General features: G+C 41.5%; 1 protein-coding gene and 1 long non-coding RNA gene across 4 annotated transcripts in view; one reads left to right on the top strand and one right to left on the bottom strand.

Annotated features, from left to right (window-relative positions):
- Positions 1 to 12,183, top strand: part of PRKCE (protein kinase C epsilon) — a 483,682-nt gene that overhangs the window by 389,458 nt on the left and 82,041 nt on the right. The window lies entirely within an intron of this gene.
- Positions 1 to 12,183, bottom strand: part of LOC141057893 (uncharacterized) — a 58,562-nt gene that overhangs the window by 17,449 nt on the left and 28,930 nt on the right. The gene's annotated exons all lie outside the window — the stretch shown is intronic.

Genomic DNA, 12,183 nt, shown 5'->3' with positions numbered 1-12,183 from the left:
ATAGTGGATGAGGGCAGGTATATCTCGCCCAGATTCCTTTCCTATGTGGCCTAGTCTGGTCAGTATCGCACCTGCTTGCTAATGAATAATGCGAGGTGGATATACAAGGATGCCAGGTGGTTGTGTGAGTGTCTCAGCCTGGGAACACAGAGAGCCTGTCTGTGTGAGAGACACACGTGAGTGAAAGCAGTGCCCACTGCAACTGTGGTTTGGCTGGACGGGAGAAGCCCGCCAGTTGGTAGTTAGGTTGTCCATTGTTTAGTTAGTGCCGGACAGGCAAGGATTTGTTTTATGTTTTATTTCCTTTTTGCATTGCTTTCACCTTTAATAAACCTGACCCAGTGTCAGTTATACCCGACTCCCAGCTCTGCGCCTGAGTTTCCCGTTGAACGCACGTGACCTTTGACCCCAGCAAAGGCGGTCCCGGAGTGTTTTATCACAGCCCCTATAAGGCCCCCATACTCAATAGACTGATGGTCGAGTCTGCTGATGTGTATGGGGGTGCCAGCCGACTGATGGTTGTGAAAGATGTCGATCAGGCATTTTCGATTTTGGACTGCCTATCGCATTGTTTTACCTGAAATAAGCCGCCGGCTGACGTATCATTTGGCAGCTATCTCATAGAAAACGCAGAAGCGTTCGGCCAAGCGTGAGCTTCTGTGTATGGGAGAGTCAACTGAGATGGCTGTCGACCAAACGATCAGCAGAAGCATAATTCGGACGACAGCCATTTAATGTGTATGGCCATCCATGCAAACTGAATTATATTAGTTGGATTAATATTGGTGGGATCGGCCAAAAGTCTGATGGGTATTGGGGCCTCCTTACTCTGCCCTGATGTGGGAGAGAGGGATCTGGTTATAGAAAAATCAACATTTTTTTTGTTCGGCATGGAGATAAGCCGTTGATTGAAGTGTCTAACAGCGGCTTTCTCATTGAGAACACCATAGCACTTTGCCAAGCCCAGTATTCCTGTGTATCCGGAAGTCAAGACAGATAACTGTTGGCTAAATGCTCGTTGACTGACAGCTATCGAATTTGTATGGCACCTATATATGACAGATTCTCAACTTATTTAATAGTAAATGACAAATTTTAAGTTTTCATTGAAAATTCATTTCATATCAGTTAGATGTTTTTTTAACAACCTTCATCTCGATCTCAAGCCATAGCAACTTCATGGATGAACACATTGTAGGAAGATCGATGTTGTGTAAATCTAGATAGGTCTACCAGGGTCTTCTCCACCATTATCTTGATAGTATCAAGCCATTGGGTTGCTGGTCTTCTATTTTGCCTTGTTCCTTCTATATTCTTCTGACCATGATATCCATCTCCAGTGATTGCTCTCTGGTCTACAAAACCTTTTTTCAGGTTTGCTATCAGGGCATTCTGAAATTCTTTAGAAAGAAACCCCTAATTTTGAACCTTCATCAATTAGAGAAACAGGTTCAAGGAGAATCTTTCCCTCAGAAGGGCTTGACAGTCTAGTCCATCTAGTTTCAGAACAGGTTTTCTAAGATTGGAAAAATGGAATTTTTACTAAACTGCTAACAAATGAACCTCACGTAGGGGGGGGGTGATGATCACAATAAAGTGTCTGAAATTAGTTATACAATCAAGATGCAAAGAACAGGACACTACAGTTTCATGGAACAATTCCCATGCTTTGTAAGTGGATGAAGTCCGGAGGTCCACCAACGCTCATCTGCCATTTACTTTAAATAAACAGAGCTAATTATACTGCAAGGATTGAATGTGAATGATGATAATGATACACAATACACAGAAAGATTAAAAACAATTACTCCCTTTTTCTACACAAATTGCCTCTCCAGAGAGAAAGAGGTTTTGAACTCTATAACGCCATTTCCCAGAGGAGCATTGCACGGCGAATAAGCCTCCTTACCTTGACAAGCCAGAGCTGGTATGTCACTCTCCGCAAGGAGAAACCTTATCCCTTAGATCCCTTTTTATACATTATTTAGAGGATATGCCATAAATCTTTGCTAGATGCAGGAGAAACCTTACCCCTTAGACCTCAGTCCAGAGCCTCTCACCTAGCCAAATCAGTTCTCATACTTTGCACTGACGAGAGCCAATAGCTCGAAACACCGTGTCTGCAAATTGATATTCTGATTTGGCTTTTATCCGAAGTCATATTACAAGATTCGTTAAAGGGTTGATTGTGACTTGTAGGATCGCTACTACCAACAGGTGGCGCTATAGAGTTCAAGTTCTCTTTTTCTCTGAAGAGGCAATTTGCATATTATTTTCCCAGAGGAGCATTGTCCGGTGAATAAGCCTCCTTACCTTGACAAGCCAGAGCTGGCATGTCACTCTCCACAAGGAGAAACCTTACCCCTTAGACCTCAGTCCAGAGCCTCTCACCTAGCCAAATCAGTTCTCATACTTTGCACTGACGAGAGCCAATAGCTCGAAACACCGTGTCTGCAAATTGAGATTCTGATTTGGCTTTTATCTGAAGTCATATTACAAGACTCGTTAAAGGGTTGATTGTGACTTGTAGGATCGTTACTACCAACAGGTGGCGCTATAGAGTTCAAGTCCTCTTTTTCTCTGAAGAGGCAATTTGCATGCTAGATGCAGGTCATATTGTGTGCTGCGGTGAATGGAGAGATGGCTGCACTAGTGTGCTCGTTAATTTTCTGCAAATTAATGGAGTGGCGCCCACTTCTCCACTGACCGAGTTGTACGATTGGGGCCCCAATTCCGAGATAGATGTGGGTTCCACATATCTGAAACATACAGTATATGCATATCCAGTGTATATGCTATAACTGTCCAAAATGGGTACAAAGACTGTAAAAAAGGGGAAAGACAAAACAGATCTGAAAAATGCAGGTTGAAAAAACAGTTTTGCCACATTTTAGTCCACAAGCTATGTAACACTACTTTCCCTGTGGCAGTACTGCTAATGACTTGGGGTCCACGACTGATTCATCTGATCACTGGGATTGTGATCAACTAGCCAATAGAATAATAAAATAAATTGTTTAATTACACAAAGCTTATAATTAAGTATCTCTATAGAAGTGAAAAGAACGGAACATGTCCCATAACAGCTGTAGAACATTTTCATTGTCTTTTTTTGCGGAGTACAAGAATGTTGCACCGTCAGAACTAGAGTTGAGCGACTTTGGTCGGATCGGGTTTCATGAAACAAAATTTGTTTCAGATGAAACTGGTCCGACTAGGGCAAAAAAAGTCGGAGTTTCGTCCGAAGCCCGACCCCAATGCAAGTCAATGGGGAATAAAAGTCGGCATTGACTGGATGAATGTCATCCACTCAATGCCGACTTTTATTTCCCATTGACTTGCATTGGGGTCGGGTTCCGGACGAAACTCCGACTTTTTTTGCCCTAGTCGGACCAGTTTCATCTGAAACAAATTTTGTTTCATGAAACCCGATCCGACCAAAGTCGCTCAACTCTAGTCAGAACCTCACTAAGTCGCTTTGGTAGCCCAGATTGCAGGGCACTTCACAGAATAGGTCTTCTCCCTTGGAGTGTCTTGACCTACAGTATAGATTTGTGTCGCTTCCTTCTATTGCATCAGCCATGTTATACATAAAGGTTTTCACACCTGAGCTTTTACTGTAAATCATAAGGTGTTATCAAGGAAACAGCAGCGAGAGTTTAGGCAGCAGAATATATGCTTGTTCCAATTTGCTTGCTCAAGCACTAGAGGCTGTTTATCTTCTCCAAGTGTTGAGGTTTCGAGAGCGCCTGCAGCCATCACCAGCTGTGTGTGCCAATGCTGTAATCCAAATACAGGTTTATGAAATGCCAGGCACAGAGTGGCCCACAAGTGACCCTGCCGAGATCAAGGCGATCTCTTCAGCTCTTTCTAACTCATTGCCACTTCCTGAGTTTGTTTCACTCGTCTCCAGAGTAAATGGGCAGCAGATGGGAGGCTTTCAAGTCCGTGCCCTTTCCTCCCATCACTCTTGAGTCATGTACAGGAAGAGCCTCTGTTGGAGACAGACGGGCATGTCTCTTCTTACCATTATTGGATGGTTTGTCCATATAAGATATAATACAATGCTTCCTAAACAGAGGAAGTTGGGAGGTCCATCATGGCTCCTCTGCCATTTACTTTACATAAACAGAGCTAATTACACTGCCAGGTTCAAATGTGAATTACTTAACATTGATGCTACAAAATATTAAACATTAAAAACAGTCTCTCGATTTTTCGGTCTTTATTCAGAGGGGAAACATTGTTAAGGATCTACATTTACAAAGCTATTGGACAAACAAGATGGCAGTCCAGTTACAAAGGATCCAGGACGTGATTGGTGACCATAGTTGTCTTGGAGTCCTTCTAACGACCCATTTACACTGGTGGATGATTGGAGAATGAAGGTTTATTCAGGCCATGTAAACAGGTCGTAAAACACTCGACAAATGAGAAAGATCCTTGAGTGCTATCATTTTTAAACCGACTTAAAAAATCATCGTTCTCGGCAGCATATGGTCCTGTGAAAAATGTTTCTAGTTTTGGCATCTGGCCTTTATAAGTATATGTTTTTTTTTAAAAAGATGTTCACTACTATCAGTGCCCACCAACATGTTTACAGAAACTCCTACATGGAAACAATGCTTCTATGAATATGAGTGAATGAATTTAATTTGCACATTGGAGTGCTGCTTCACTGTTATGTTGTACATTTTTTAGGGTTTGGACCTAGAACAGTATTTTTACTCCCTACTGCTCCATTGTACATGAACAGCACGCTGGCATTGCAGCACTGGGGTCCTGGGATCAAATCCCACCAAGGACAATATTTGCAAGAAATTTGTATGTCCTCCCCCTCTTTGCGTGGGTTTCCACCGGATTCTCCGGTTAGCTCTGAAACGCTAAAGACATACTAATAGGGAAATTAGATTGTGAGCACCAAAGGTCCAGTGATGATAATGTCTGTAAAGTGCTGTGGAATTAATGGCACTGCATGAGTGAGTAAAATAAAAAAATAATTACAGTATTAATTTAGACACAAAAATATTGTGTTGTGATTTGAATACTAAGAAGTGTCTCCTAAACCGGCCATACACATTACAGTTCGGCTGGAATCCTATGATACTTTAAAGGGATTCACTTTATCTTATCTTTATTTTAATACATGTACTGGGGACATGATTTTGTGGCACTAACCTATAAGTATTACAGATTCTCCTGATTCGTCATAGACTACACAGCTCTCCTGTTCTGAAACTAGCTACTGATATAGGAGCGTATGACCAGACCTGTCCATCAGCCTCCTCCAATTGGAAAAAAAAAACAGCTTTCCATGGTACACTTTGAAGGAGACTGATGGACAGGTCTAGTCATAATCTTTTACATCAGCACCCAGAATAGGAGAGTTATGCCGTCTGTGAACAAAGAGGAGAACCTGTAATACTTATGTGCTATAAAATCATGTCACCAACATATTTGGAAAAATAAAGATAAAGTAGACAGTATGAAGCAATTAATAACTGACACTTTGCTCTCATAATCACAAACAGCTCTGCAGTGAGATCAAAACTAACACAGTACAGCAGAAGTGAAAATTGTCTCATTACAAACCCAACAAGCACATTTCCAGTTGTCCTTCCACAGTGCTGTCAGCTCTGTTGAACTGCCCTTCCCCCCACATTGGCTGCATGTAATATGGAAGATGAAGCAGGGTGAGAGGACGACTGCAGATGCAAATGTTTTTGTAATGAGACAAAGTTCACCTCTGCTGTACTGTGTTAGCTCTGATCTCACTGCAGTGCTGTGTGTCAGCATGAGAGAAGACTGTCAGTCATTACATGTATCACACTGGTAACGCCCCCCTTTCATATAAAAAAAAAATCTCTGGATGTAGATTCTCTTGGAGATCTATGTTCGAACCATAGATCTTAACAGCTCATTTTCCAAAAAAATGTATTTAACTGAAACAAGACATTGGGTAACAGATATCACAGTATTTTATTCATTTGCATGCCCAGTTGGCCTAATTGGTTTATGAGAGTTGATACTAGTGACAGATTCCCTTTAAATCCCAGTGTAAGATTAGGTATGGGTGCGCTGTTTTCTACTAGAAAATACCACTTTCCCTACTTCCTGTAGCTCAGTTCACCCTGATCTAGTTTAACATTCCAATAGGTAGTCCCAACACCTATTGATAGTCTCCTTAGGTTGCTAGGTTATATCTCCTTACTTCTATCTTTTCCATTACCCTACTGGTTCTTGCTAGAAGATTTTGTCAGGCTTGCCATCCTATTTTAAGGGGGAACCATCCTGCAGCGCCCTGCCTGTTGGTTGAGGCCACCGATCCATCAGACGTGATGAATCATAAGTTAACGAGGGGTGGGGCCGGTGCAACCTGAGAGCCTCCAACGGAAAAGGCCACAACTCTTCAAAGGTTTAAGGGTGACGACCAGGAATTCCTTAGTCTCCACATTCTAGTCTTGCCTGCAACTAACAGTTTACAGTTAGAAACCTCACTTTACGGTACATGACTGTTGCGCTTCACTTTCCGGCAAATGTAAAGTTAAATGATAAAAGTCTGCATGCCTTCAGCCACAACTTAGGGGACTCACTGCTTACAGATTTATACCATGCCTAGTGAATTAAAAAATACATTTTTTTTTTATCAATTTTTTAGGCCATTTTCACATTTATAATATATAAAAAGTTAGAAAGTGTTTGATCTTCTTCTCCCTAATAATATATGATCTTGTTTCAAGGTGGAGTATTTATAGATTCCCCTATTGTGCAATGCCCTGTACTCTCCATTTCTTGCCTTCAGATCCTAAATAATGATCAGCGAGTGCGCTCAGATAAGGTGTTATCCGAGCACGCTCTTGTCCTAATCGAGTATTTTTGGCATGCTTGACTCGCCGCGGTTGCCTGTCTCAGGACTGTTCTACAGCTGCAATGCATGTAGGGATTACCTAACAAAAAGGCAATCCCTGCATGCATCGCGGCTGTCAAACAACGGCGGCGTATCGAGTATTTTTTTTCAAGCACGCCGAAATTCTCAATTAGGAGGCAAGCATGCTCAGATATCGCCTTATCCAACCACACTCGCTCATCACGAATCCTAAACTTTAGGCATAGCTTGAGTGGCTTCTAAAGAGTATATGTGGCTACCATGCTTCCTTCCTTGGATAAAATGCTAAGTTCTACGCTGAAACGATGTCAGGGACTTCTCCCGTAACTCCATAGGTGAGCCTTTGCTGTTTTGAATTTTTTGGCTTGATATTAATTCCAACTGTATTTTTCCTTCTTAATAAGGGTAATTGATCGTCATTTGGTTCTTTATCGCTACATCCCACTGGTCAGCATCAATGTCCCTTTATTTCGTGCCATCTACTAGCTAATGAATAGAGTGTGATTAGCTGGAGCGCTCCTATCCATCTTTCCTGGAAAGAAATGTGGGACCATACGTTAAAGCTTTAAAACGTGACTGTGATAGAATTGTTATAAAGCCTGCCAAACACTAATATTTTTGTTCGAGCTGCTTGGTTTGGCCGTTCCTCCGTCTGTGGCTTATCTGCCTTCACTTTATCTAACATCTTATTCTAAAATACAGACATGTTCCATTTTATACGTGCAAAAGTAAAATTGAACTTTGATTAAAGTATTTTCAGTAAATTCGGCTACTTAGCCCATTTTTATTTTCCTTTCCTTTCATGATTTTGGAGACCTTTGAAAACATTCACACTATGAGAAAAGTTAAGTACACCCTCTTTGAATTCTATGGCTTTATATATCAGGACATAAGTAAAACATCTCGGTCTTATAAGGTCTCAAATTTAGGGAAATGCAACCTTAGATGGGCAGTAACACATGACAAATTACACTGTTATTTTATTTTTCACAAACACTTACCAAAGTGCACAAACAGTGTGAAAAATAAAGTACACCCCATTAGAGGAACATCAGGGGTCTGGTAAGGGAATATATCTCTTTTTTTATTATTGTAAGACAACCATAAGACCATTTCTAAACTAATAAAATGCAGTGGGCAGCTCCTAGGTAGAACATGCCCAAAATGAAGAATCTGGATACAGTCATCACCAAAGCAGCCACGAAACAAAATAGACATTACATGCACATGTGAAAAACCTTAAAGGGAATCTGTCACCCTTTTTTAGCCATATCAGCTGCCAGCATTGACATTAGGGGCTTATCTACAGCATTCTTAGATTATACTCACCGGAGGGGGCGGTCCAGTCCGATGGGTGTCGCGGTCCGGTCTGGCTCCTCCCATCTTCATACGATGCCGTCCTCTTCCCTTCCTGTAGTAGCTCCGGCGCAGGCGCACTGCTCTGCCCTGCTGAGGGCAGAGCAGAGTCCTGCAGTGCGCAGGCGCCGAGAGAGGTCTGGCGCACCTGCTCCGGAGCCACTACAGGAAGGGAAGAAGAGGACGGCAACATATGAAGATGGGAGGAGCCGGACCGCGACACCCATCGGACCGGACCTCCCCCTCCGGTGTGTATAATCTAACGTGTTTTTCTTATCTTTCAGGTTACATCGGGGGCTTATCTACAGCATTACAGAATGCTGTAGATAAGCCCCTGATGTCAATGCCGGCAGCTGATAGGGCAAAAAAAGGGTGACAGATTCCCTTTAAGAGTATAATATGTGCATTATTGGAAGGTTTACTCAGTTTGATGCGTTAAAGTCTAAATGGCAGGGTTGGCAATTGTTCTTAAATGCATAGAAAATGCTTAAAATTAAAACTGGGTGTAAAAAATAAATTCATCCGGTTTAATTTTCAATAATGGAGTTTTTGCATGTTATTGTGTTTTTTTCGTTCTGGTAATGTGCATTGGGGTGCAGCTTAGGAGATCCAATCGCACCCACTAAGGAGTTTTAGAAAGAACATTGTACAAATATCAACATCTTAAAGCAACTCTTCAGTGCAGGAATAAAAACAGCAATTTAATATGCCAAGATGTAATAAATAAAATTAACTAACAATTATGTAAAATAGAATGTAATTAGAAATAAATGAAAAATATATATATATAATTTCAGTACTGCATTCTGGAGGATCAGAATGTTCAAATAACATGATTGCTTTGATTGAATTCACTACATATTTCACACTTATGGCGCAGGGGAAAATCAGAAAGTGACACAGCGCTAAACCAGAACTTTGTCCATCGTTTTTAGGATCGGTGAGAGACCCAGCATTCAGGAACCTACCAAGTCTACAGTGGTGGATTATCCTAGGGACAATAATCCTCTTTCCCACTAGATAGAGGGTTATTGTAGTAGGTGCAGGAGTATGGATCAGGTGTAAGGAGATGGTGGTATTGCCAACGTCCCCCTTGAAGAACACCCATATTGTTGTATTGTAAAATGTGAACTGTGATATGCGTCAGTAGTGTTGGTGTAGTGTTCTGCTTGACAGTTGGAAGAGTTAAGGGAGTTAATGATTGGGACTAGCCCAGAATGGGAGGGGCTATGGTGAAGGGACAGTGACCGTTTCCTGTCAGGACATCAGAGAGTTGGCAGTGCCGCATGACATGGGTGTTCCGAATTGAGGGGAGACTGAGATGGTGGTTAGTATGAACCAGAGTAGAGAGAAAAGGAAAACCGACAGAAAGACAGTAATCAATTGTAGATGGGTCCTGGTAGAGGACACATAGCAGTTGGGCCCCGATTTTATAACAGAGAGTTGACGAGACAGAGAACTTGAGATGAAGAGAGTGCCCCGGGTGGGAGTTCGAAGGCGTCAGTAGCAGAGAAGTTAAGTACCGGCCATACTGGCAACATAGTTCCCTTGAGGGGAAAGCAGACGCAGAAATGCACGTTGAGAATAGGACTCTTGCTAGCTGGACTGTAGTACTGAACTGGGTTGTCATCAAGGAAAGTGAAGCAGTGTAGAGATAGAGAATAAACGAGTAATGAGAAATGAGTTTACGGTGAGTGTGAAAAATGCTCAGTATTGTGACGTAAACCTTCATAAAGATGTGTACCTGCCATCTACTCTATTCTCACAAAGTTATCCTTAGGTAAAAATTCTACTGGTGTTTTTCCTCATTGAAGTCCTAAACATCTGGTCCTGGCCAAACATTAAAAAAAAAAATCCTCCAATCTTCTGCTCATATTTCCATGGATGTGGCTGACGTCTAGGGGAGTATGATTAGAAGATGCTAGGCAGGACGATTTCAGCAGAAGAGTTGTCTCACTTGACCAATGATGGTATATGGAACTCTGCAGGATAAAATTACATTCTTCAAATAACACACATCACCTTGTTGGAATGAGCCTCTCACCCAGCCAAATCAGATCTTATACTTTGTGCTGATGAGGGGCAACACCCTGAAACACATTGTCTGTAAATTGAGATTCTGAGTTGGCTTTTATGTCATATGGCAAGGCTCATTAAAAGGTCGATAATGACTTGTAGGATTGCTACTTCCAGTAGGTGGTAATAGAATTCAAGTCCTTTTCCTGTCTGAAGAGACAATTTGCATATTTAATTTCCCAGAGGACATTGCATGACGTATAAGTCTCCTAAATCTGACATGCCAGGCGTTGCGTGTCACTCTCCACAAGGAAAAATGATACCCCCTTAGATCACTATTGGTATAAGGAAATGTGCCCCCATTACCTTACAACTATAATAGTGATTGTGGACAGTCAGCAGACCTGACAGATTCCCTTTTGAAGGGTTATTCCCAAAAAATCCAGTTATTCCCTATCAGAAAATAGGAGACAACTGAGAATGGGGCATTGGAACCCTGAGAACGAAGCTCTACAGCTACATCTTGAATGGAATGGAGGTGCGCTTGCCTCCTCAGTATTCATTGTCTATGGGACTGCCAAGCACAGTGCTCAGCTAATTAAACCGTGCCATAGACAATGAATGAAGTAGAGGCTGCATATATGCATGCACACCTCCCCTCCATTTATGACTGGGCTGCAGGACTCTGTTCTAGGGATCACTGGGGATACCAGCAATCAACAAGTAATCCTATCGATGACTTGATTTTTTTGGGAATAACCCTTTAATAAATATTTAGTTATCTTCTAAGCTCCCTCTAGTGGCAGCTGCAGGCAGGAAGAATTTTATCACTTGAGTTTAAAGAGTAACCATATTTGTAAGAAATCAAATGGTTCACACGAAAATAAACAACTGTGTAATATGTGTTATAATAGAAATTTGCTTCTGTATCCTCCTCTTCTAATCTTTCACCCTCAATTCACTGGTAATATCTGTATTCAGTGAGCACAGATTTTCCCATTACTGAGATAGGAGATGACAATTGGTGCTCACAAGATTCTATGGAGTGGGGATGAGGAGCTATAGGCAGACACGTACATTCTGCTGCAAGTTCTCCTGAAATGACAGTTACAGTTCTCCATAGAACTTTATGAGCACCAACTGTCATATCCTATCTTAGTAATTGGGAAATCTGTATTCACTGTAGACAAATTTTACCCTTGAGTTGAGAATTTTGAGAACGAATTATCAGTTGAGAAGGAGAAAGAAGTAGGTTTCTTTGATAAAATATACAAAGTTTCTTATGTTTGTGTGTACTATTGACTTTTGTTAAAAATTAAAACTACAGTTACTTTTTAAGCTCTGTATCAGGAACCTATATAAAGACATGGCTGAAAGTGTTGGCACCCTTGAAATTGTTCCAGAAAATGAAGTATTTCTCCCAGAAAATGATTGCAATTACACATATTTTGTTGTACACATGTTTATTTCCTTTGTGTGTATTGGAACAACACAAAATAAACGGAGGAAAAAAGGCAAATTGGACATAATTTCACACAAAACCCTGAAAATGGACCAGACATAAGTGTTGGCAACTTTCTAAAATTGGGGGTAAACAAATTTGTTACAAGCAAGTGATGCTCATTCAAACTTATCTATGGCGAGTAACAGGTGTGGCCAATATGAAAATCACACCTGAAACCAGATAAAAAGGGGAGAAGTTGCGAAAAATAACCAAGACGTTTACAACCCATGGCACTGTAGCTAATCTCCCTGGACGTGGACGTTAGGGAAAAATTGATGAAAGACAGCAACCCAGGGTAGCACTCTCAGCCTCCTATATATTGTACAGACCGCACTCTCAGCCTCCTATATATCGTACAGACCGCACTCTCAGCCTCCTATATATTGTACAGATCACACTCTCAGCCTCCTACAGTGGGGCA

The sequence above is a fragment of the Dendrobates tinctorius genome, unplaced genomic scaffold (genome assembly GCF_039654945.1).
Source record: "Dendrobates tinctorius isolate UK_male_01 unplaced genomic scaffold, ASM3965494v1 ptg000205l, whole genome shotgun sequence".
In the NCBI taxonomy this organism is placed as follows: Eukaryota; Metazoa; Chordata; class Amphibia; order Anura; family Dendrobatidae; genus Dendrobates; species Dendrobates tinctorius.
This window is presented reverse-complemented; position numbering and strand designations above follow the sequence as displayed.